The sequence below is a fragment of the Camponotus vicinus genome, unplaced genomic scaffold, assembly GCF_025532165.1.
Source record: "Camponotus vicinus isolate PSW18456_S1 unplaced genomic scaffold, iyCamVici1.0 SCAF_2, whole genome shotgun sequence".
Classification (NCBI taxonomy): domain Eukaryota; kingdom Metazoa; phylum Arthropoda; class Insecta; order Hymenoptera; family Formicidae; genus Camponotus; species Camponotus vicinus.
In genome coordinates this window covers 23,844,658-23,871,771 of record NW_028141956.1, presented here as the reverse complement: position 1 = coordinate 23,871,771, position 27,114 = coordinate 23,844,658, and the positions used below count along the sequence as shown (strand labels likewise).

The following is a 27,114-nucleotide window of genomic DNA, read 5'->3' as shown; positions in this document are numbered from 1 at the left end:
TTTATGTCGTTGGGAGATAGCACCGAGATATAATAAAAATTCGAAATAAGAGAGATTCTATAGAGATTTGGTTTCTTACCATTTTTCTGCGCTGCACATACGTGTTATAATATTCGCTCAGTAAAGCTGACACGATATGCTTGGTGTATTCTTCTTTGAAATGCATTCTCCACGAATAATTAATGACATATTCGATTAATTCATAAATAATAATTCACATATAAAAATTCATATATAATAATATAATATATTATGTAATTTATTTTAATTAAGAAAGTTACTTTGCCAAGCAATATTGGAGACAATTTTTGCTTGTTTTTTCGAGTATGTTTATTTTCATCAAGTTTTCGCTCGATGATTCTAGATACACATTCTGGATACTCATGAAAAGGCTCAGTACTTGAAAAGTTTATCCTGAAGGGGAAGTCAAGTATACAAATGGTTTTTGACATTTCTAATCGATATTCGCGTTTTCAGCCTTAATTAATTCAGAAGCAAAATATATATTTATTTTGAACCTTGCTATAATTTAGATTTTATATTTATATGTTACAGATGAGTCTAATCTAGTAGAGACCTAATAAAGTCAACTTTATTGTTATAAATGTATCGATCTCTCGGTGAGTGGTAGGTTTTTATTTTATAATAAAACCACCAAGTATATATAGCAGATATTAATATGTAGTATTTTAAATTGTTTGTCTTTTTAACTTTTATTTGTTGCATACAAATACGGATGTTTTTTTATTTTATTTTATTTCGCCTGTATTTTTACTATTTTTTTACGAGGACATTTTATATATTATATGTCTTGTATTGTTCATTCTGCAAATGCAAATTTATTTAGTAACTTTCCGAGTCAAAATTTTTCTGTCACTTTTGACCTCAATATCCAATCTATTTTGATACTTTAAGTAGCCATATGATTATTTTATGTTGAAACTATTTAATCTATAATTTTATCGAAAGCTTCTCTTTTAAACTCCTTAAGTGGGAAATTGTTCGTTTGCTGTCTATTGAGGGTACAAAGTAAGAAGCTCAATATAATTTCTATATAAATTAAATTTATCAAAATCTTTCAAAATCTATAACTACAAAAAATAGATTAAAAATAGAAGCAAAATTTCGACTCGAGGACACAAAAATAAAATTTCTATATCAAATCTTGAACTTGAATGTTTCATATAAAAATACATAGGATTCGATTGAATATGAATATATATACATATTATTGTAAAGGGATACTAGAATATATTACAGGGAATACATTCATATGAGAACCGACGAAATTTCAATTTTTTAGAATCCACGCATGCAGCAGAGATAATATAATTTAAATCTTAGAAGGAAGATATATAGACGGTGTCATGCGTGTACATATATCTTCTACATGCTCCATTTTCGCACGTTCATCCTAGATTTATATCGTTCTTAGAATTCTTCAGATTTTTCTTTCGTTATATCTCTGCTTCTCTCTTCTTTATTTCGTTTAGTTCATGACCTGTTTTCGGTATCATGCTTCATTTCTCGCTCCGCGCGTGACACTTCACGCGCTCTCGGATCGATCGTTAAGTATCTTTGACTCGTTTGCATTAAGCGCTCGCTATATAGTCGTTTTCTTCCTTGATGTGAGAAAGCTATTAAGATCGCCGCGATACTGGCCGTCTCGTGAAATGAACTTTTACTAGCGGTATTTAAAAGGAGTGCCGATTGTCAATAAAAGCCCTCGCGCGCCATTGTAAAGTTTTCTTCATGAACGATTTTTACGCGAGATCTCTTTTACGATATAATTCTTAACGGATGGTACAGATAAAATATAGAAAATAATGAATACAGAAAGTCTCGTCGAGGATACGAATAAACGAAACGCACGACAATAGGCTTTGCTATCGCTTTGATTATCATTAATCATCGCTCGAAACCAGGCGCAGACACTTATAAAGCGTTAATTGAAGCACGAGGGAGAGAAAGAGAGGGAGAAAGAAACGTAAGTACTTCCTTGTAAGAGCTTACCGGGTGACAATCTTGTAATCACTTTCATCCGAAATTGGAGTTTTCGAGGCGAGCTTTCGGGACCAACGAGAAATATCGCGCTGAGCCACGGATTTATAAGGAAAACCCCGTCCACAATATTCGCGAACTTTCAAAACGACTTTACTTCTTAATAAGATTCAACGTTCCAAAATGAAATTCGAAGCTTGTGTGCAGGATGAAGGTCGTTTGGTGGCGGCAGCGCGCTTTTGCAAACTTTCTTGGCCAAACTTTCGAAGCTTCCTGTGCCCCTTTTTTTCCTAAAGAGTATATCTTCGGGAAGAACCCCCGTCCAGGAAGTTGCGCATACACTGCGTTTCGACAGCGTTGCACATAAAACATTTTTATTTGCCGTTCTTAACGCCTGTTTCTCCCTCGTATTAACTTTATTGCAGACTTTATTGCAATGTATCACTTATTGGAAGAGACGGAAAAAACAATATCTGAAATGGAAAGTAAACACTTTTATGGAAAAGCTATTTTTTTCTATTAGATTATAAATATATACACAGTAAAAAATTGTGCGTCCATATGCTAAAATTTTCTTGTGTTATCACGTTTTGATTAGTACTTTAATGTAAAATTAACATACAACCTATAAGTTATTATTTTTATAACGTTTCCATGTGTTACATTTATGTCAACTTTATAACTTAACATTTTGTATATGTTTTTTAGAAATGGAATATTATTTTGAGTATTTTTAACATTATTTTAAACAATCAACATGTCTCAAAGTCAATTTAACATTCTAAGAAATGTTAAAGTGAATCTTCAAATAATCTTGAACTTTGACATACAAAATAATCAAATTTACTAAAATCAAATGTTTCTATTACAAATAATTTAAGTTAAAATAATTACTATTATATATTAATGTCCTCAACATTTCTTACGAGTTATTGTAACTACTTTTTAATGTAATTTTTAATTAATTTGTATGTTATTTTTACATTACACTTAAAGTCACGATAACAAAAATAAATGTAAAATATCGTGTCAATTATTTAACATTTTTAGTTTGTCAATAAGTAACATACGACGAATGAGTTATTTTAACTTAAAATTTAGAGTGGACTTTCTGGGTGAAAAATGTTATAATTAACATTTTATTTTTTACTGTGTAATATATTATGATATATTGAAGTGTAATAAATAAGCTTTAATTGTTAATTAAAATTTTCGAATAAATTCATTTTATGAATTAGAGATAGTGTAGCTACTTTTCTCATTAGAGATTTAGTGTAGCTATTTTTTTCATTAGAGAAAAATAGTAATTACTAAAATAACTGAATATTTTTTAAATTCTTCGAAAAATTCATTTTATGCATTAAAGATTTAGTTTAGTTATTTTTCTTATTAAAGATTTAGTGTAATCATTTTTCTCATTAGAAAAAAAATAGTAGCTACTAAAATAATTAAATATTATTTTTTTCTTATTAATTTGTGTATATTTTATTTTTTTTCTTACACTTTTTACAAACCTATTCTTATGTTTCTCAGTAAAAATTAGTCAAATGAATTTTCTGTACATCTTTATATCTATTTATTCTCATGAAAAATAAACACTTTAGAATAATATTTTACTCAATTATAATTATTTACGTAATTATCTTAATAATCTGTCTCTTTGAGTATTTATCATACTGTTTAGCTGTCTGTAAAAGTAAATTTTTATCAAATTATTTTATTTGTTGAATTTAAGGTATAAATTACAAGCTACAAGTTTCTACATTGGCTTTAGGAGAGAACATATCTTTTTCCAAATCGATATTGCTTTACTAAGTCGTAAAGGAAGATAACTTTGTCGCAATTTTGTCTGGCATTGATAAGTATTTATTGCCATCAGATGCCGTGATCTCACTACGCTTTCCTTCGTCTCGTTGCATCTACACTTTCGCATCTAGACCTCTCCTTTCTTGTTTCGCTTGTCACTGTATTCTTCTTTCCCTTTGTCTTTATTTAATTCTCTCTCTCTCTCTCTCTCTCTTATATATATATCAACTTCCATGTCTCCCGGTTGGAGCTTACTAACTTTGCTCCCTCTATAACCAACTGTTATCGCCTCGTTGTGTACAGGGTGTCCCCATTTCCGCGATCGCTCGAGCATTTGCCACAACTTTGAACAGAAGCTCGCAAACGCGCGCGCTTCGAAACGTGAAATTGATTTCTCGGTAACGTCAGATTATTATCGGCAGACGGCGCAATAATCCCCAAAGTTTATACACACTTATAAATTCGAGTCTGTACTTGAGATCGGTTTCTGGACTGTGCTGGGAAATTACTTGGAAAATTCCGTATGAATTTTATTCGTAATTTAAATGGTGACTCTCCGTTCTCTGTTCTCGAATTAAAATGTAAGATCTATTTCCGCGCGCATAAAACCATGAATTCAAGAACCGTTGCATAAAGAACGAGTTTTTTCAGGTCGAAGGAAAACCACGCGGTAGCCGCGATATTTCCCGACGTCTTTTTCCTTCCTTCTCTTTCTCGTTAAGCGGCCGCCCGGTTCGACGGAAAAGCGAAGCGGAATCGTAATTTTTCTTACATGCTACATGAATTTTCTCGAGAGTATTGCCATCGGCAATCGGCCGTGGACCGCGGCCATTGGTCGGGGATCGTGAAAATAAAATACCGTCGAGGCGGAGGTGGGCGATCCGGGAGAATCAGAGTTATCGACGTCGTACGACGCGGAAGGAAAATGAATGGAACGAAAGAAACAAGGGTTGGAGGAGCCGAGAGAAGCCTCGACGAGAGCGAACGAGAGCGGGAAAGAGAGGGTGACGAGGAGGATTGGACAACATTAGGGGAAGGGAAGAGGGTGGATAGGAAGTAGAATCGAATGATTCTGGCTGGTTGATCAATTTCATACGCTTGGACCTCCTACGGCGGGCTATCCATCACGTGGCATTTGACCCTTCGTTTCTTCGATTTTTCCTACCTCCAGCTGGTCGGCCGGCGCGCCCCCTAATTCCCAACCCAGGACCCCTTTTCACCCTTCTCACGCTGTTTTACCCCGTCGGGAGATCACGATATCCCGACGGCGACGAGGGCAGCGCAGATCGCTTCCGCCATCGTCGTCCTCGTCGTCGTCGGCGGCGACAAAACGCCTGCAAATTGCCAGCGAGTTACGAAATGCTGATCCCTCATGAAAATGAAACGAATCACCCTTTGTGTAACGACACTTTTTTTTCTTTTTCCTCGCTTCTGTCATCGATCTTTCTTCATTAGCGACGCCGGCGGATTACGGTAGTCCGTGCCAGAGCGTATTGCACGTATACATATTTATATCGAAAAAAAGTTGCCGACGTTGCTGCTGTCGCTGTCGCCGTCGTGGTTAATCCTCTTTTGTTAGTTCGTGCTGTCAAAGCGCGTTTACGACTTTTTAATTTACCGCTGCGAGCATTAAAAGCAAAACCGTTGTCGACGAATTAAATTAAACAAAAAAAAAGAGAAAAAAGAGCTTCGACGCCCACATGTCGAAAAAATGACGAAAAGTTCGCGGATAATTAGTCTTTACAAGTCTCTAATTGGATTAGACGCAAGTCAATTCTTTTCCGAAAATTTGATTAGAACTTGTGATTACAATGATTATTTTATAATTTTATGGAATTCATCTCTGAAACTATCCAAAAAAAAATCAAACTACAAAGTATTTTTACGAGGAAAGAAAACCGATTGAAATATGTCATCACATTGTAAGATTACACGAGCTTTACCATTTTCTAACAATAGGCAATATCACGAGTGTGCGACCTGATGACGCGTGCAACTTGTGCAATGTGCATAGAGGTCGGAGAACAATGGTTTTGTGAGGAATAAACACATTTTCTGTGTGGTAGCGCAGTACGCGAGTTAGAACATGGCCTCTACACGGATTTATTCCCAGGGACATATCCGCGAAGTTACGTCACTCATGGGAGCGATAGAGCGTCGAGCTCTCCGCGAACTCTATCGAGTCCAGGAGGAACGTATCTTCAATTACGGTGCACATTGTTGAGATTGAATGTGATAAAAATATTGGCCAAGATAATACGATGGTCAGTTTTAATTTACACTACTGGGAGGTGACCATCGAATTTTACGGGTGAATTTTTCTAGAGAAATTTTACTGCGTTGGAAATTAACTTTTTCCCCGATGCTAATTTAATCAATTTTAAATTTATAAATTTCTCTGGTACTAGGTACATTAAATGGATGAAATTCAATATATTATAAGAGATCTGACACATTTTCTTTTATATTATTACGCGGTAATAAGTCAAGATTAAAAATTAAAAATTATCAAATATTATTAAATTACCTTTTTAATACAATTCATTACTGTGTCTCGCAGACTAAATCGCAACTCGGAAGCTGCTGCATATTCGAACAGTCGCTTCTTAATTCTCCGTTAAAGTTTACTTTGCCGATATTTTACTAGAGGGTAGCGCGTCTTTCACGAGAATTATGCAATTCCACTGATAGGAAAGCCCTCGGAGACAAGAGAGATACGAGCCACAAACAGTCTACAGTTGTTGAGAGATATATATTATTCAGTTTTAAAGAGATCGTGCTGTTTAAACACATGCTATTCGCATGATATTCTATTACGGAAGGTTTCTCTCACGGGATTTTATCCCGCGAAACTGGAATCACACATACATGCATATACGCACGTATACCCTGCGTATGTGCCGAGTTGTTACCGCTTGTGCTGCGTCACATAATTTCTATTTTCTATTCACACCGGGAGCTTGTATAACATTTACATAAATGAGCTTTCTGAAGTATGTTCGTAACTTGTTTGCGTAACATATCGGTACAACAATTCGTTAGCTCATATTAGTTGAGCTACCTTTTCTAGGAGATAAATGCAACTAGTAAAAATATATACAATTAGAACGTGTTCTCAAGAAATGTCTCAAGAAAAATATGTTCTTTTTCACAGTGTATTTGTTGTAAAATTATAGCATCAAATTTTTATTTCTATTTTTTGGATATGTATTATGTGACCAAAGTGAAATGGCAAATAGCGTGTATTTAAATAGGATGATGTCTTTAAAATTGAATAATCGAATAATTTCATTCGATCATAATCATATTTCACTATGAAAGCTCTTTTTGCTGAGCTTTTGTTGCAAGTTTTGTTGAAACAAACGTAGATATTCATCATGTATGTATGTACATATACAGGGTGTTTCTTAATAAGTGCGAAAAATTTTAGGAGATGATTCTTTGTCCAAAAGGGGGATTTTTCATTTCAAACATATACTCTTACATCCTTTCCTGTGGAGTTACACTCCTCCAAAAATGGGGGTAAAAATTAGATTTTTATTTTTTTCTCAAATTTAAAACAAGTTAAAGAAATGAAATTAGGTGGATATTTTCTACTAGTAAAAAGGTTATTTATTAATATTTTTGCAGCCTCCCGTATTGTTATAAGGGGATGAAACTAGCAATTCCTATTCAATTTTTTATTAGAACTTTTTAATGAACCGGAATATGATCATCTAAAAATATGCATTAAAAAGTTTGATTTATTTAGAAACTTTTTTATTTCTTTTATTTTTTTCATAAAATCAGTAGTTTTCAAGGAAAAAAATAAAATACGTTATCGTGCACAGCACGATGCTAAATAGCATAGGTTTCGAATTAAGAGAAGTTAAATTTTAAAATAAAAATAAAATTAGAATAAATGTTGGAAAGATTGGAACAAAAACAAAATTATAACAAAAACCTAAAAACCTAAAAAATAAAAACCTAATTTTTCGACAATGAATCATGTCCTAAAATTTTTGGCACTTATTAAGAAACACCCTGTATAGTAGTATAGTATAGTACATAGTTGATATATTACATTAAATCGTTGCATCTTTTCATGCTCGGTGTAACCGTGATATTTTAATAAGCTGCTATCATTTTAAATCTTTGAGGTCGGGCGATCGCATATACAGTTTAATAGTCTCTATGCTGCACTACGTTGTTCCACTCTTCTGCCCTGACGTTTCTAGGATCATGATTAACCGAGAGTACAGTTTCTAAGCATGAATTATCATTCTCTTTCAAGAATTAGATAATAAAATTATATTTTAGAAACATCGCGTGATGAATAACTATATATGTAAATGCAAAGATAAGCCAGTTTATTCAAAAGATCATAGGGAGAGGCTATTTGAATAGATTAACCTTAATTTCCATTTATTTTAAATTGATGAAATCGTTATTAGAGTACGTAAATACTTAAAAAATTGTTTCCATTAAATCGAAGCTTAAATAAAACTTGAGTAGCATGATGTCTAATATTTATTAACATGAATCTTAATTATTATATTATTATATTAAAAATATTTTTTTTATTCAAATTATCTGCTGTACTTTACAAGATAAAACTTGAATTTTGCTATACGTAAAACAAATTTAAATCAAGTTATTCACGGACGAGAAAATTTATATCTTGCATTTATAGTGAAAATAATTATCCAATAATGGAATTATGACTTTGAACCTACCGATGTAGGTCAGTATGTCAGTATTAAATGCTAATACTGCAATAATAATGAAATAACCCGCAATCATTAATTCGGAACACGCTTATTTCGTTATACTATTTGTATAATGAAATCATTAATACAAGAAGAAAAAAAGATACGATAAAACGCAAAGGGAAAGATAAGCGGATAGTCGTTCGAAGATTGTGTTGTCAGGAAAGTTCTCTCGCGCAGTAGGAGAAAAAAAGACAAACCCCTGAAAACGATTGTTTGCGTGAGACGAGCAAGTTCTTATTACAGCAGGGCGTAATCGCATTGCGTAATTGGAAAGTATATTCAAGGCAGGAAATTCGGTGTAACATTTTATAACTTAATCCGCTCGCAGAGGGGAAGAAGCAATCGCATTATTGCAATGTAATTATATAAGTTCCAATTACGCAAATTGCCGCCGAGCAAATGACTGCTCTCGCGAAGGTGAAAATTGCTCGTCGTGCATAAAAACAGGCGACAAGATTATCGGTCCGGCGATAAATGCATCGCTGATCGCGCAAATCCATTAATGATCGCGCGCAAATATCATAAATTCCGCCCTCGCGGAAAGACGTGAGCCGGAATGCGTCGAAAGACACCGGAAAAGCTTGGCGCATCGAGACATTGGTCGTAGCAAGTAGCAGGTAACCGATCGGGAGTGGAAGAGAGGGAAGGGGAGAGAGGGAAAAGAAAGGAAAAATGCGAGAGAGAGAGAGAGAGAGAGAGAGAAGGAGGGGGAGAGCGAAAAGAAACGGGATAGAGGCGACATAGTGAGATCTCTTGGCAATTTGTCTCACCCTCTCTTACTCCATCTCCTTTTCTTTCGAACGACCCGCTCCCCTGCTCTTCCTCTCTCTTTCTCTATCTGCTCTAGCAGGGTAGTGACTATCGATCTAGCGGGTTCGTAGGGTGTGGTTGTGTTGGCCGTCGTCGCGACGCCTCCGCCCTCACCCTGTTTTCTACCCTCTTTTGCCAGTCAGATCGAAATACGTTCGGCACGTGGTCCCCCGCACTTCAATGCACGCGCTTTTCCTTCGCAAAGTCGGGTGTGCTGGCTGTTGCTCGTCTCCACTGATCTACCCTCGTCCAACCACCCGGCCTTGGACGATTCACGTGACTGGGACACGCGAAGTCAGCGGAATATTTTACGAAGTATAGCACGGGACGCGTTCTCGAGGATTGAGCGACACGAATCGATATCATGAAAATAAAAGTTGCGAACAGCTGCCGAATATTCCCCTCCTGGTAAAACGTTTTTTTTTTTTTTTTTTTTGAATATTCGGGCAATGACGTCCGATATTCTTGATGCTATTGTTCAACTTCGAGATGTATATAAGCAAAGTTCTACAGATGTTACGAAGTTTCGTGTTCTCTCTGCCACTGCTTATACTTTTCAAATCTTTTTCCTCTTCCAGATAATCTTTTTACCTTTCTGTAGTATGTAAATTAAATTTCTTCATTTCTTCTCTCCTTTTCTCATTTATTTTAAAATTTCTATTGTTACATAATAATAGTGGTCACATGTTTAATGCAGTCTATTATAAATATTAATTAGCACACAACAAAAAGAGAGAGATAAATTATTATTTTAGATTCTATACACAGTAAAAAATAAAATGTTAATTATAACATTTTTCACATGTCCCAGAAAGTTCACTCAAAATTTTAAGTTAAAATAACTCATTCGTCGTATGTTGCTTATTGACAAACTAAAAATGTTAAATAATTGACACGATACTTTACATTTATTTTTGTTATCGTGACTTTAAGTGTAATGGAAAAATAACATACAAATTAATTAAAAATTACATGAAAAAATAGGTACAATAACTCGTAAGAAATGTTGAGGACATTAACGTATAATAGTAATTATTTTAACTTAAATTATTTGTAATAGAAACATTTGATTTTAGTAAATTTGATTATTTTTGGATGTCAAAGTTCAAGATTATTTGAAGATTCACTTTAACTTTTCCTAGAATGTTGAACTGATTTTGAGACATGTTGATTGTTTAAAATGATGATGTTAAAAAATATACTCAAAATAATATTCCACTTCTAAGAGACATATGTACAAAGTGTTAATTTATAAAGTTGACATAAATGTAACACATGAAAACATTATAAAAATAATAACATATAGGTTGTATGTTAATTTTACATAGGTTGTATGTTAATTTTACATTAAAGTACTAATCAAAACGTGGTAATACAAGAAAATTTTAACATATGGACGCACAATTTTTTACTGTGTAAGTTTATGTAAAAAAGATATAGCTAGCATATACGTATATATATTTTTTATTTCTATTTCATATACTATTTTGTCCATCTCTGATTCTATTCTATTACAATTTAAAATGTAACTTTGACTATAGCGAGTAACTAGGGCGGATTGCGGATAAATTATTTATCAATGTGGAATTTATATCCTGGTAAGTTATTTAATAACACAGAATTTATTCACATGTGCTATTATCTATATATTTCACATAACAATACCGCAATCCGTAATGATACGAAACATTATTTAACCGACATGAAAATGTTTCAATTATCGCGTGCGAAATTTTGGAAACATAGTGCATAGCTTCAGATTTAATGGATCCGTCATAAGTAAGGAAGAACGAGAGGAACGGATGAGATGGGGTGTATAAAGTGGTTCTTCAAGGTACGGATAAAATGGCAAACGGCTTAAATCATTATGGTTGAGTTTACAGCCGCAAAGCTTTGCGACACATGCTAGGATACTTGCTCACTGAACACCACCTCATCCTAACTCAACCTAACTCAATCTCAAGAACTTGGCGATCCATCTCCTTTTAATGCCCTGTTTTCTTGTCAATATTAAAGTTCATGCATGAAACAGAGCGTATCAACGCAAATATCCCGGGTGCATCCGCATATGTGGCTGCGCTTTAACGGATCGTTTACATACGCGACACACATGTAGCTCTGAGCTGTGTGTACAGGTGTCCACATTGCAGATTATCGTATGACGTGTTTGAGGGATTTTAGGCAAGAAGGGCGAGCAAAATAAATAAATAAACAATTGTCTAGAATTAATTGGACTCTAAGATTTGTCGCTATATAATATAAAAATATGTCGATGAATAGATCGATTAGTAATATCAATAATAATAAACTTTGTATGCATTCTCTAACTTTGTATGCATTCTTGTATGCGTGGTAAATCGACAGGTGGTTATACATATTTTAAAGTTGAATATTTTTACCATTAACTGCCTTTTAAATTATTCATATCGAGAGACAATAAATTTCCGAAATATAATTTTCCATAACATTCTCTTATTATTTTTAATTTACTTTTTTTAATATACGATGTATATTTATGCTTGTACGTGCATATGTGTTTATATGTATGTATATATGTTCATATGTATGTAAACATATATGTACAATTATAGAAATATATACAGGGTGTCCCGAAACTAACGCTTGATATTTTAAAGGCAGATTCTCTGGCCAATTTAAAAACGACTTTTCCTCAGCGAAAATGTCTCGGCACTAATAGTTTTCGAGTTATAAACGATTGAAAATAAAGGGTTTTTCGCAAACTAAGGCTTATGGGAATAAAATATTAATAGTCACATTCTTTAATTAATTTGAGGTAGAGTTTACTTTAATAGAATTTTAATTTAAGGCTTAGTTAGAAAGATACATGATGACAAAAATTGGGAATATGCAAAAAATAATGATCTCCCTCGACATTTTCGCTGAGGAAAAATCGTTTTTAAATTGGCCAGAGAATCTGCCTTTAAAATATCAAGCGTTAGTTTCGGGACACCCTGTATAATGTGAATTCAGATATTAATAATCTATAAGAATGGTAAATATAGTTTATTACATTTGCGCATTTTTATCATAACAAATTAAAATTTTTACATTTTGAATATAAAATTTATTTATCACTCACCGGTACGATTCACAACGGCAGAATTGTAGTTGTAGGGTTGTAATCTGTAAAATACAAATATATTTAAATTATATTTAAAGTTGAAAAATAATTAGTATTTCAAAAAAATAATTATTGTGTTTAATTTAATTTTTCACTTACTCTTTAAAGATTTAACTTAAAGACACATGATAAAAAAGTTTATATGTTTTTACAAAATTATGCAAACATGAAAAAAGTTATCCAAACAAACTTTTATAAGCATTGTTGAAATATTTCTCATATAATCTCTCATATATCTACATAAAAATATTAATTATTATAAGTATTTTAAATTTATAAATATTTAATCATATTAAATATGTTAAAATAAATTTAGAATATATTTTACATGCATAGATTTAAAATATATTATATACACAATAATGTAAAACTGATTACTATTTATTACAAAGATCAACAAGTAATAAATTTTACAACTAATGTATAATAAATTAAATTATAAATAATTTACCTCATGGTTGCTCCGACATCATGTGATGTCACCTTGGACCTCTTTCATTTTTCATGTGTTCACTTTTTACTATTCCGTCTAGCACTCACACTTCGAAACCATGATTAATTATTACACGCACTAATCAACAGAATACGACATGCAAAGTTGTACGGCACTCTTGATGTTAATCGCACGCGACATGCGCATTTTATTATCTTATGACTGGAAAATAATGCGAAAACAATGATACTCGATAATCACGCAGTTAAACAATTCATGCGTCGTAATAATGCTTTCTTTGTTGTAAACAAATTGTATATGCAGTGTGAGTTGATCATTTCGCATTATAAATGAATAAATATAAGTTAATATTAAAGATAAATTAATATACGACGACACGGGGGGAACGCTACCTTCCCACACGAGTCTCGCTGTACGAATGACAACAAAGCGACTAAGTCTAACGCGTTGTATTTACATTCCGCCCGCTGTTTACATTCCACGCGCGATCGCCTGGTTATCATTCGCACGGTGAGACTCGAACGAGAAAGACGCTCCGTGTGTGTGCGTGTGTATTAATATTAATTATATATATTAATTAATAGAAATATAATATAAATTATAATATTAATAACATAAATATAAATATTAATAAAATATAATATTAATAAATAATAAAATGCTTCTCGCAATAAAATAAAATGCACGTCATGTGATTAACGTCGGGAGTGCCATATAAAGAGTCTGTGTAATTGTTATATTCTGTTGATTAGTGCGCGCGTAATCAATTGTAATTAATCGTATTTTCGTGAATGTGAGTTCCATAGAAGAGCATTCCATAAAGAATAAACGCGAGAAGAAAGAGGTCCAGGATGACATCAGACGACGATGGAGCAATCATGGAGTGAGTAATTTATAACTTGTTTAATTTATGATTTGCTAATGTGTATATGTATATATGTGTATATATCTTCGGAAATTTGATATAATTTTTGTATATCAATTTGTAGATTAAAAAAGTAGATTAACATTTGATAAGTTACTTAGAACACAAATAAAAAATTTAATTTTATGCAATAATTACTTTCTGTGACATATTAACATTTCCTTGAAATGTTTTATATATATTTTTGATAGTATTTATATATATATTTTATAGATAGAGAGAGATTTTATATACGTATATACAAATTATATATATAAACATATATACAAATACTGAAATAAAATATTTAATTGAATTATAAAAATTTATGTACATTTAATTAGGCACATAATTTCTATTTTTATATAATAGGAAAGTTTTTTTATAGGAAAAAGAATTTTTTAACGATAAATATAAATGAAACAACGCTTTTTTGTATAAAATGTTTTTCGGTAAATGCACGTACTGTCGTTTTTCATTTTTTTTGAAAAGTAAATTTTAGCATTTAATTTAAATTATATAAGAAAAATTTAATTTTTTTTAGTTGACGGCATCTTGTCTTGTAAAGTGCATAAGCTTAATTAATCTTTATTGCTCAGTTTGCTTCAAGATTATAGTCTCGTTTGCAAATTACATAATCAATATTACGCTTTGTAAATTATTGCGACTCAAGGAATCGTTCATCATCACTGGATAAATAGATTGTTGTCAACACGAATTATGCAAAAGTTGAGTTGAGCAGAAAATCTGTATATCGATCCTATGAGAGATTATAGTTGGTTGTATGTTTGACTCGTAATTTGAAGTTTAACACGACAGTTGACAAGTTGCAACAGTAGACTCAGATACTTCAGGTATTGATTTAGATATTTCTTACACTTATTTTACTAAAAAAACTTTAGGTTAGACGAAAGCTTTTTAATTTGCGTTGAACCATTCAAATAGTAGATATAACAAATATTGGTTTAACATTTCTCATTCGAATTCACAGTTTTGGCAAAAAATAATTAAAAAAAAAAAACAAGATGTTTTTATTCTTCCTTGCGCTCAAATTACCGTGTTTTATTGGGTTTTACTTTTTGGCCAATTTTTAATTAATTTTCAAAAAAATATATGTATTATGTGTAGGATAGTCTCTTCTTTATAGGGTTGTATTGGACAAGGCACTGGCCTATCTCAGGTCGTAATTTAATAACTCCATCTCTGAGAGTAAAGTAAATTATTTTATTGAAATCTCGTGCAGTCTTACACCGTTAACATGTCGACTTGCATCTGCGCCGCTATATGTTCAACATTACAATTAAAATAATTATCAGCGCTAAGTAAAATATGCATGCGCGCTAGAGATTTTTATTAGAAATAAAAATTATATTAATATCAGATTAGATATAGGAAATTTATAGGTATCTTTATTTGAGTTATATAAGATTGCTCATACTTTACAAAATTAGCAATATCGCATGTTCATAATTAACGATATTCGCTTTTAAAAGAAGAAAAAGGAAGTAAGACAGAATCAATTAAAGAAATTAAATTAAAAACAATTATTAGTATTTTGATAAAAAAATCCTACGAGTCAAAATTTTAATTTAATTTAATTTATAAAAATTATATACACACACAATAAACATAATTGTAACATAATTTAATTTAGAATATAAAAATATAGTACTTTTTTACAATTTTTAAGGGATTTTATAATTAATATTCTTATTATACTTAAAAATTTTTAAAACTTGCACAACTAAGCTCATACTTTTTAATTATAGAGCTTTATTTCGCAAAGTATGTGAAATAATGTAATAAATAATGTATTAGCAATCTTGTTATGAATTATTATTACATTATCAAAGATGCTTCGATCGCTTCTTACCCTATCTACTTACGCGGCAATGAGGGGGTTTACCCTTACCATCCGTATTAGATTCCCCACCCTTAAATATATTTCCAGTTATCCATAAACCACGTTCCGAAATTCCACAGCGTCGCGGCTTATATCGTATGGCTGATATCGTGGCGTCTGCAAAACCGTAAACAGCCCTTAAACGCACCCTTAATCCTCATCGTGGGGCTTATATCCTTTCCCCACGTTGTGCCCACAGGGATTGCCTTTATAAATATCTCAATCTTTTAGCCGCATCGCGCCGATCGATCGAAATGGCGCATTTGCGAATCCGCTTCTTCTTGTAGGCTGAACGATTTGGATTAATTTTATATTTGATGGCCCAGCACGCGTTTGTTTCCTTTATTGATCGTATAAAATGTTACGATTATCATTCTCACAGAACATCGAAAAAATGTATTTGCGTTAATTTAGCATAGAAATTCCTGCGAAGATAAAGAGAGAGAATAAAAATATAAATTTGAATAATTGATACAGCTTTCAGATTGCTCGAATTTTTTGAAACTGCGATCTCTTGTTGATTTTTTAAATTTCGCTATTTTTTAATCTCTATTAATTCTGAATTTATTTCAAATATTTCGTTTATTTGCTGTATTCCTTTAATCATTAGATTATTTTATCGAAATTCTAGTTTCATAAATTCATGGGTTTTTTAGTGTATTGATTTTTTAGTTTAATCTTTTATTATCCTTTAGATTTATTCTTGTGCATTTTTATTTCAAATTTGTCAAATCTTTCATACACATAAAACAACGATTACATAATTATAGAGATATTTAAATCCACTTTAAATACGAAGTTGCATTCGAAATAAATTTTATGTACGTGCATTTTAAGCGTAATTCACTTTTTCGACTTTTTTTCACCTACACTGCTCGTTTAACAAGAATCTTTTTCGATGCATGATACGCTGAAATAGTCACTTTGCCATCGATTCACGATCGGTTCTCGTTAGAGGCATTTTGCCGGTGCAGATTAGCAGTGACGCGTGTATGCAACGTCAAGAGCCAGAGGCGATTCCTGACTGACGACGTAACGAGTATGACACGCACTATTAAGCGCGCCGAGAGACAAATCCCTTAAGCCAATTTACGTGGCTAACTCGGCTCACGATCTTATCCTCTCGGTAATGGCAATGGATAATGACGAAAAAACTCTATAAGCACCGAAGGGCACCGCGCCCTCCGTTCGCAGCGAGGTACGTTTATTTCTTTTGTCGTTGCGACCAACTGTGCCGTGTGGATGCTGCTATCCAGGGTGTTTTCATTCCCCCGAGTGACGTAACCTATTAAGGAGGGGAAAAAAAGTCGGACGAGGGAATCTTCGGGCCTGTCGGCTATGGGTTCGATCATCAATCTTCATGGCAGACCGGAAGGTTTTCTAACGCGTTGCGTAAAACGCTTTTCCTCGGGGCGGGGGATGGGGCGGGGAGGAATCACGACGTTCCGAAGCTTGTCGCGAGGGTAGTATCATAATTATCGTTCGAACGGTGCGAAGATGGACGAGTCATTGTGGACATTAAAATTAAGAGGATGCGGGAGACACGCGTGTTGTTGATCGCAAGTAACGGTTGATTGTGAGTACATGAAAAAAAAAATTGTAGAGTCAACGAGAAAGTGTTATATATTGCAACTTTAATGAAAAAACGAGAGGAGGAAATTAGCGTTACGCAGATCAGAATTGCTAAGGATAAAGTTACCTCGAGACGCAGAGAGCGTAATCTTTTAATTAAAGCATCTCATTGTAAATGGGAATTCCACGCCGCAATGCAACTGCAGAAGTACGAGGAGAAACGCGGCTTCCCTCCGACCTTCCTCTCCTTTGCCGTTCCATTATTATGCAATACTAAATTACCTGCCATGTGTCACCGAGTTTGAAATTCCGACACAGTCATGACACGTAATCGAAAGGATATGAATTTTGTAAGTAAACAACACGCGACTAATACACTTGCGGAGAAACGTATTTTTACGCGAGAGACGCGTTTTATATAAACAAGGTTTAATTAGTTTAATATAAACAAAAATTTAATTAACTCGCGTCTTTCGAAAAAAAAAGAATCCTAAATTTCTCTTGAGTTTATAATTTATTTGTTTCGTGTGTAAATATTATTGAAGCGTCCTTCATATCTGACGTAGGCTATACGTATTATATCGTAGTGTTAAATATCGCGAAAGACAAAGAGAGATACGAGAGGCAAGTGGGAACGGGGGCTAATCTTGAAGGACCTAAGTAAACCGCTTCTAATGGATCCTGTCACTGGGCTTCAGGTTGCCCGCATTTTGTGTACTTCACTCTTGGCGGACTGCACAGTGACGTTAATAATGGGGGAATCTAGTGTGAAGGGGTGACAGAGTGTTATGATAGCTGGAGGAAACAACGGAGGCTTCTGCGAGATTCTTGTTGGGTCTTTGTAAAATTAATGAGACCGTCTCAGAATGTCTCGAAGATAAGCGACATTGTTCGCGTTTCCCTCCCAATCTTCTTTATCACGTTTTTCAACTTACGCATCGCGATAAACATATGTCGTTAATAGTGTCAGGAAGTTAATTGGGAGCTTAAGGGGTTATGTCTAGTCAGTAGACCGAAAAAAGTATGATGTTTGGGAATTTTTTTTGAAAAGTGTAATAATTTTTTTTACAAATCAATTTTTATTCAAAAGTACAAATATTAAGGATGTTATTATATATTTTTTTTTAAATAAAATATTAAAAAATGTAAAAGTTATAACTATTCTTCCGGATATTGTTTTTTAAAAAGCGCTACGCGGTGAGCAGTGCTATTCGAAGCTGATTCATTTGATATCAAAAATTCGATAAAGTGTAGTTAATGTATGAAATTGTCTAGTAGATGAACAAAGGATTAATCGAAAAATTGTTTTGGGACAAAATGGCAGCCATTTGACACTAAAATATTCTTTTTCGACTTAAAAATTGCTCATTTTTTATTAAGTAAAAGAAAAGTATTCATTAAAAAACAAAATCTTTCGTTCATCTACTAGGTTTTTATATGTAGAAGAAGCCTGTAAAATTTCAAGCAAATCGGTGTAACGGTTTTTGAAATATCTTGCGATTTTGGAAAAGAAATGATTTCGAGAAAAACGCTTAAGATTTGTATCAAGTTTACGTTTAAATAAAATGCAGATTTTTTAATTTATACAGAATCATCTATTTCGGGCCCATATAATTTTAGTTTATTTAAATCTTCATATATTGGCTTGATAGCCCTCAAAACATCAGAGCTGAAGCTTTATAGTCGTGTTTAAACGAAGTTATACATTCTGGCGCTTCATGAAACATACACTTATAATTCCATCAATTTTACATCCGATTAATTTGAAACTTTTAGGAAATATTTTCAATATGATATACTTCAAGGAAATGTAAAAACATAAAAATCGTTTTTTCTTTTGTAGCTTAGCTTATGCACGTAAAATAATATCTTAACAGAGTATTATCGAATCGGATCGATTGAACTTTTTATCTCGCACCGAAACTTCAAAACTGTTGACATGCGCGAAATTCACAAGTATCGTAGGAAAAGCGACAGGTATGTCCCGTGCATCAGGAAAAGCGTGCAGCAATCAGAGTTTATCCGAAGTTGCGGAAACCTAGAACATGTCTGCGAACTCAAACTCAACGAGTTTTCGAAGCTTCGTGTTCTCAGCAGTAGCGTCCCTCTCTTTTCGAGGACTTAAGTCTTTATTTTAAATCGACAAGAATTTTCCCGACTAACACATGCTGGTGTATACACAACAATTCGTGTAATTTATCGCATAATATTAATTCGCGAATTAAGGCAACAATAAATGTGTCAACTCGCTTTTTAGTAATTACGATATTTACTGAAATGTGACGACATTGTAATTAATTGCACATAAGAAATAATGACATGGTAAAAAAATTATATATTATACAAATGTTTGTTTTTTTTAGAAATAAAAGTTTAATATAAATATAGAAATAATAAAATATGTTATCTAAAAATATATAAAATAATAAAATAAAAAAATAAGAATAATAAAATATATAAAAAATAATAATAAATAATAATAAAATATATATTATTTATACAAAAATATAATTGGGATTTTTAGAATATATTTTGAAATTATATAACTTATTTGCCGATTTCTGCTTTTTTCTAACTAGCCTAGATCATTTTAACAAATATTTACGATATTAACACTTTTTTATACGTGAATATTTCCATCTTTTACTCTCAACTTTGCGTCGAACGGCTGCCTGTAGTTGGAATCCTCATCAACAAACTTCCCCGTCGCTGAATTACCGTCGATCCTAATAAGGCCCCCATTGACACGAGGTAGGCAAAGGCATCCGGGGCGTGGTCTGGAAAGGAGCATTGCCTTGAGGTGCCTTGCTTCGGTAAAGGCGTACCGGCGTCGTGCCTCTTCGACGATTCATCCTGCCGTCGCGACCCTTTGTGAAACGGCCGGGTTATTGACGCCCCCCTCCACCTGGCCCCCTTACCCCCCTTTCCCTCCTCTCTTCTTCCCCGGTTCCTTCCCGTCAACGACGTGAGGCGGCATATATATCGCGCACGTATCTCGAACTTGGGATCCTCGGGATGACGGGTGCAGATATATTCGATCGTCGATAGGGAATTCTATCGTTCCCTAATCCTATTCGGTCGAGTATTAACCTCTCGCCGTTCCTTTCGAAGTAGCGTAGTCCCGAGCTCGCTGTCCTCTACATCTTGACACGGTAGCTCTGTAGTTCGAGTCGTAAAAATGACAGAAATCTAGTCGTGATAGTGATTTTAATAATCCAAAGTTTGAGGGTAACTTTTGGAGATATCGAACTTTTTACAATTTCATTCTTATGGATTTTGTTCGCAACCTGTTATAAAGTATCCCGCACGCGATTTAGAATTTCGGGTACGTCTTGGGGAACATCATCGTAGATGATTATAGAACTATACGTGAAGAAACGTATCGTGCCATTAATAGCGCATTTTTCTGCTACATTCGACGGGTGAATCATAAATAACCCTCAATGCCGCTACAATTCATCGTTTATACCGTCATATTTCTCTCCCCCTCGTGACACCAGCAGATCGCGATCAGGTCGAAAAGCGAAAATTTTCTTGTCGATACGTAGCGAAGCTGCAATGACAGATGCATAATGGCATCGCGGCGGCAGGACGGAAAGTGCAACGATTTCGTTGAGCAATGCGCAAGGGTTGAGATAGATCGAGAGCAACGGGAAAACGAAGGAGGTGGAGATGGAGGACACGGGGGCGGCGGAGATATATACCTCGCAGTTTCCAATCGAGCTATCAAATTGTCGCACTGCGGTAGTAGTGTAGGCAGAGGTTTAGTCAGACGGTCGCGCGGCCAGGCTTACCAGGAACGGGACGCGACTACTGTCAGCAGCGCGGAAAGAGCGAAAGAGAGAAACATCGAAAGGGGGTGGTTAGGTTGACGAAGACGCGCGGGAAGGGGGGACGTGAGTGGCTACCAGAGAATCGTCGCTTACGATCGCAGCTTGTTTCCGTCGAATACTCCTCTCTCCAATGGCATTCCATGGCACTCTCTAACAATTCTGCCTCCATCTTTCTCTCTCTAACTTCGCTCTTTCCTTCTCCTTCTCCTCCCCCGTCTTTTTCCAAGTACTAGCTACATAAGTCTGCCTCCTCTTGTCCTCCATTCCTGTCGCTCTTCCTTTCCTCCAATCTCCACTCCATTCCTCTCCTTTCGAGCCTCCACTCGACTCCCAAATACTGCAATTTCAGCCTTGTCGCCACTACGGCACTTCAACTACGAAATGATAAATTCCTAGCCTGTCTGCCCTGCCTCGCGTCCCTCCATTCCTTCCCCCAACCCTCGTCTTGTTGCCTACATCCCCTTTCTGCCAGCAAGCGTTCTGTGTTTCCAGCGCGGTTAAGCTCGTTCACCCAATTGACTCGATTGACTAGATTGCTGCCTTCGTAACTGCGTTTCTTCGCCTCTATTGCCTCTGTAAAGACACTATTGTGATAGAATGATGGAATTACGCATAAAGCTTCCGTCGTTTTCGAAGGTACAGAAATTGATAATTCTTAATGAAAAAACCGCAAATCATCTATATGTCTATCTGTTGTAGTTATTTGCAATTTTGTAAAGCGTAGAAGTTCAAAATTAGGCTCGCGAATATTTCCGATAGACTCACGAACATCCGCTGCGCTATGGGAGAACGGCTTCGCTTTAGTATTCCTTACGGAAGATATACGCAAACTGCCGAAACTTCGACCTTCTCTCCTCGGCCGGCTTGTTCCACGACTTTAATCGGTGGGATGCTCCAGCTCGATAGGCGGAATCGAGGTTAAATGAGGCTACGTCCTCGAACGAACAGTCGAAACTTCCGGGTAAACAGAGAATGGCCCGGAGGTTCTCATTCGGATCGATTAACGGATATAGTTGTATGTGCACACGCGACAGGAAGACAGAGCGAGGGAAGACAATTGGATGAGCATAAGACGAGTAAGAGAGAGGAGGCGCAAGGAAGAGAGATAGAGAGAGAGAGAGAAGAGAAGGGTAAAGATCTGAATAAGGGTAGAGACACAAGCTCTCGCTAAGGACGAGAATACACGAGAATGGAGGAAGGAACCACGTATAGTGAACCATACAATAACTGCTGGCAAAAGCGTGGAATTCTCTGTAGCCGGTCGTTTTCAGAAAGCCCATTAACCCATTTGCTCCCTGTTTGCTCGAAGCACTTTACGTCACCGATATGTACCTGAATTTCGTACTCATCGAATACGTACCGCGCTTAGCCACGTACTATTCCTGTGAAACTATTAAACCGCCGGATACTCATATCTCTTGAGTAGGTTTCATTAAACTGGTGTGAAACGCGAATATTTATCCAAAACACAATAAGATATTTTCGATAATTATAAGATCTCGTATCCAGAATGATGGATATTCAAATAAATAACATCATAAATTTAAATAACTAGTATTAATATTTTATACATATCATGGATACTAATCACAAAATTTATGATTGTTTATGTAAATAATATCGAGAAAATACAAAGAATTTTTAATTTTATATATTTTCAATTTTGATTTTTTTATCACAAAACAAGGAAACATCGATTTTTTCAAATGTGATTATTGCATATAAAATATTTTGTATTTTCTTTGTTTTTTAAGATGCTGTGAAAATTATTCTTATACGATTTTAAAATTCTTGTAGAAATATTAAGAATCAGATTTTAACATTTTTAACTTGCTAATTACGTACACAGTAAAAAATTGTGCGTCCATATGTTAAAATTTTCTTGTGTTACCACGTTTTGATTAGTACTTTAATGTCAAATTAATATACAACTTATATGTTATTATTTTTATAATGTTTTCATGTGTTACATTTATGTCAACTTCATAACTTAACACTTTGTATATGTCTCTTAGAAATGGAATATTATTTTGAGTATTTTTAACATAATTATTTTAAACAATCAACATGTCTCAAAGTCAGTTTAACATTCTAAGAAAAGTTAAAGTGAATCTTCAAATAATCTTGAACTTTGACATACAAAAATAATCAAATTTATTAAAATCAAATGTTTCTATTACAAATAATTTAAGTTAAAATAATCACTATTATATGTTAATATCCTCAACATTTCTTATGAGTTATTGTAACTATTTTTTCATGTAATTTTTAATTAATTTGTATGTTATTTTTACATTACACTTAAAGTCACAATATCAAAAATAAATGTAAAGTATCGTGTCAATTATTTAACATTTTTAGTTTGTCAATAAGTAACATACGAATGAGTTATTTTAATTTAAAATTTAGAGTGGACTTTCTGGGACATGTGAAAAATGTTATAATTAACATTTTATTTTTTACTGTGTATATTTATGATTCATTTGAATAGTTTAAAGTGATTATCTCCAGAAATATTTTCTATGAGTAAATTTAGGTATTTTTTTTAATTTAAAAAATTTTCCATATTTAGTGTTTAATTTTTATATAAAAATATTAAATTTTAAAGCATAACAATTTTTTATTTTATTTGTTAGAAGAAATTTTCGTCTTTTCAGTCGAGCGATTTTTATTGAATATTGATCGCACTTAAAGATCTTTCTTGTAATAAAAATTCTTGAATTATATTTGATCTCTTCAAATACTTGAAATTTTTATCTATAGATTTTTACTAGTACAGATGAGATCGTTATTAATCTAATAAATAATTGTTAATCAAAGTAGAATGCGACTGATATATGCTCTAATGAAAAAGAATGAAAGTATCGATTCTTTACCTAGATACCGTGCTCGTCCGAATACCGTATTCTCCAAACGTAACGAGGTCCGCATAATACGCCAATCGATATTCTCCGCGAGAGGCGGTTGCCATATACCCCTTTTATACTATCGATACGTACATCTTGGCGTATGAGAAGGCGTGCGAGCTTCTTTACGCGTTCTGTATATTCCACGAGAGATGATAAGTTCTGGAAAATTTAGTGAGCCCCCTGCGAGACGACAAATCCACTTTTCATGCGCCGGGAAGACGGAAATGTATCGCGCCGCTGGAAATCTGACTTTTGAAATTCCGCGAACGGCCTCGCCATAAATTCGGCGAATGTGCCTGATATATTTATAGATATCGCGGATAGAAGAGGATTGTGCATGAATCCACATCACGCACTAAAGTTATTCTCGTAACAAGTTTGCGTTCAATAAGTCAGACGTATATTCTGATTCACGATACGTTGCACCGCGCGTATCATTGCGATCTGGCCAGATTTCACCATACAGTTCAGCAGGTATTATTATGGTAAGATATCACCATAATGTAAAACACACGAATACGATGCGAACTGATATGCGCATAAAATGCGAGCTGGCAGAATCGTATATGTGCCATTGAACGTTTTCGCTCGCGATATATATACGTTTCCTCCAAAGAATGGAATTCGATTTTGGAACAAACCGGATGCATCGCCCATGAAAGAGTCATAACGTCACCGTAATAGTTTTATGAAGTTTAATATTTCATCATATTCCTTCTTTTATTTCGAGCGACCTGTCTCTTATTTCTTTTCGCGATGCATCACGTTCATGTACAAGTTTAATAATTTCCATCGCGATAACAAACATTTTTTGCTACCCAAACTTACATCTAATATCTTTTAGATATTCTTCAGATCTATCGCGATCAATTCCGCGATAAATATCGACGCGGATTTCATAGGAAAGATTGACCACGAAGAGGAGCGATCGCGGGGGAGGGTGATTTTTTTCATGCAAGAGGGTCGGCGCGACAGGACGATCGGGGAAAAGGGCGAAACGAGCAAACAGAGAAGACCGGAGGGTGGTTCTGTCAGGCCGCCTCCATCAATCTTCGGCAAAGGGATGACGCTAATACCCACGAGGAAACGTCTTCGTGGTTCCTTTATCCATAGAGCATCCCATATTCTACATTAGAGCGTATCGCGTCTGGATAAAACTCGGCTGGATCTCTAGATTTTATACGCAAATGTATTTTTGAGAAATTTATAATTATTAGTTTCGAGATAATCTTATATCATTGTTATTAAAAAAATAAATTTCATATTTTTTCAATAAAGATTACCGAAGTAAAGATTCTGTAGAAGTAAAGATATGTTATTTTATAATGTGTGTGATTTAATATAATTTATCTTGCGCATTTTTCACAGGACGTTTTAATTTTTTTTCTCACAATTAAATATACATCAGCGTATCACACATATACGTCAACACGTTTTGAATAACGACATTTAATAAGATAAAAGACGTTATGATATAACAATCGTGCCAGGCAGGCAAGGGAGGGAAACTTTCGGGGAATCATTTAAGCTTCGTTCTGTCAAAGAATTAAAAGAATCGCAGATGCTGCAATCGCGCAGAGTAAATGCGACGTCGGGTGGGTAGTCGCAGTGCGAGAGACGGGAACCGTAGAAAAATGGACTTTTCAACTTATTACTCCTAGAAGCAGATTATCCGTGATTGCGCTCACCCGAGCACCCGTCATGAAGCGAGGGGACTTGTCGAGGAAGGAGAGAGAAAGGGAGAGGAGGAGGGGAACGAGGGAGGGCAAGAGTCACCTCGCGCGATTTATCAATTTCACAGGGAGACGAGGGAACTTTTTAAATTACAACGCGCTGATCAGCCTCGTCCTTCTCTCATTTCCCTTATCTCCTGTCTTCCTTCTCTAGACGCGCCGACTTCCTTCCCGGTCTTCCTGCCGAGTAATTTGCTCGACGATGCGTTGCGGAGACAATAATTATTATGCATCAAAGGGAGCAACTGTCGTTAATCTAATTTGTTCGTTTAGAAACTAACGACGCACGATGTCTATGTAGAACGCGTCTATATATAAGCTTGACTCGATTTTCCTACAGTTGCACAGACGACTAAAGTATTTCAGAAGATTCGCCTCGTGCGCGAGAGGCATCCTCGAGAAAATAGGGGAGCATATATATTAATGCAACGACACGCATTCTAGTAGAATCATATTTCGGCATGTACGAGGGGTTTCTCGCCGTCGAGAGAAAATCATAAATCGTGCGAGACGGTATCTTACTCCGACAGTAAGCACGCAGATTCGTGTACCACGTTGTCGTCCATCTGTCTCACGGATGCACGCGTGAGATTTGCTCGTCGTGATATCTAAATCTTAACTGAACGATTTTCTAAAGGGATTGTATCTCGAATGGCACATGTTCTTCGATTTTGTGGATTTCTCGTTTATTACATCCGTATAGAGATTTTTGTGATAAATAAAAGTGAAATTTTTCTTTTTATTTATTTAATTACAATAATTTTTGATAATCTCTCTTTTTATATCGTCGATATTACTTATTTTATTACATCCGTATAGAGATTTGCGTCATAAATAATAAAGACAAGACATTTTTTTAATTACTTACTTAATTACAATTATACAGGGTGTTTCTTAATAAGTACGAAAAATTTTAGGAGATGATTCTTTGTCGAAAATTAAGGGGGGTTTTTTTTATATAAACATATACTCCTACATCCCTCCCTGTGGAGTTACACTCCTCCAAAAATGGAGGTAAAAATTAGGTTTTTATTTTTTAGGATTTTAGGTTTTTATTATAATTTTGTTTTTGTTTCAATTTTTCCAACATTTACTCTAATTTTATTTTTATTTTAAAATTTAACTTCTCGTAATTCGAAACCTATGCTATTTAGCATCGTGTTGTAACGATAACGTATTTTATTTTTTTCCTTGAAAATTACTGATTTTATGAAAAAAATAAAAGAAATAAAAAAGTTTCTAAATAAATCACACTTTTTAATGCATATTTTTAGATGATCATATTCCGGCCCATTA

At 34.3% G+C, this 27,114-nt stretch overlaps 1 protein-coding gene and 1 long non-coding RNA gene across 2 annotated transcripts in view; one reads left to right on the top strand and one right to left on the bottom strand.

Annotated features, from left to right (window-relative positions):
- The window catches only part of LOC145966349 (uncharacterized), a 129,920-nt gene that overhangs the window by 6,914 nt on the left and 95,892 nt on the right, over positions 1 to 27,114 (bottom strand). The window contains exon 3 of the long non-coding RNA XR_014437028.1: positions 12,469 to 12,512. This is a non-coding gene — a long non-coding RNA (uncharacterized LOC145966349). The remainder of the gene's footprint in view (positions 1 to 12,468; positions 12,513 to 27,114) is intronic.
- Positions 1 to 27,114, top strand: part of Urm1 (Ubiquitin-related modifier 1) — a 122,279-nt gene that overhangs the window by 69,932 nt on the left and 25,233 nt on the right. The gene's annotated exons all lie outside the window — the stretch shown is intronic.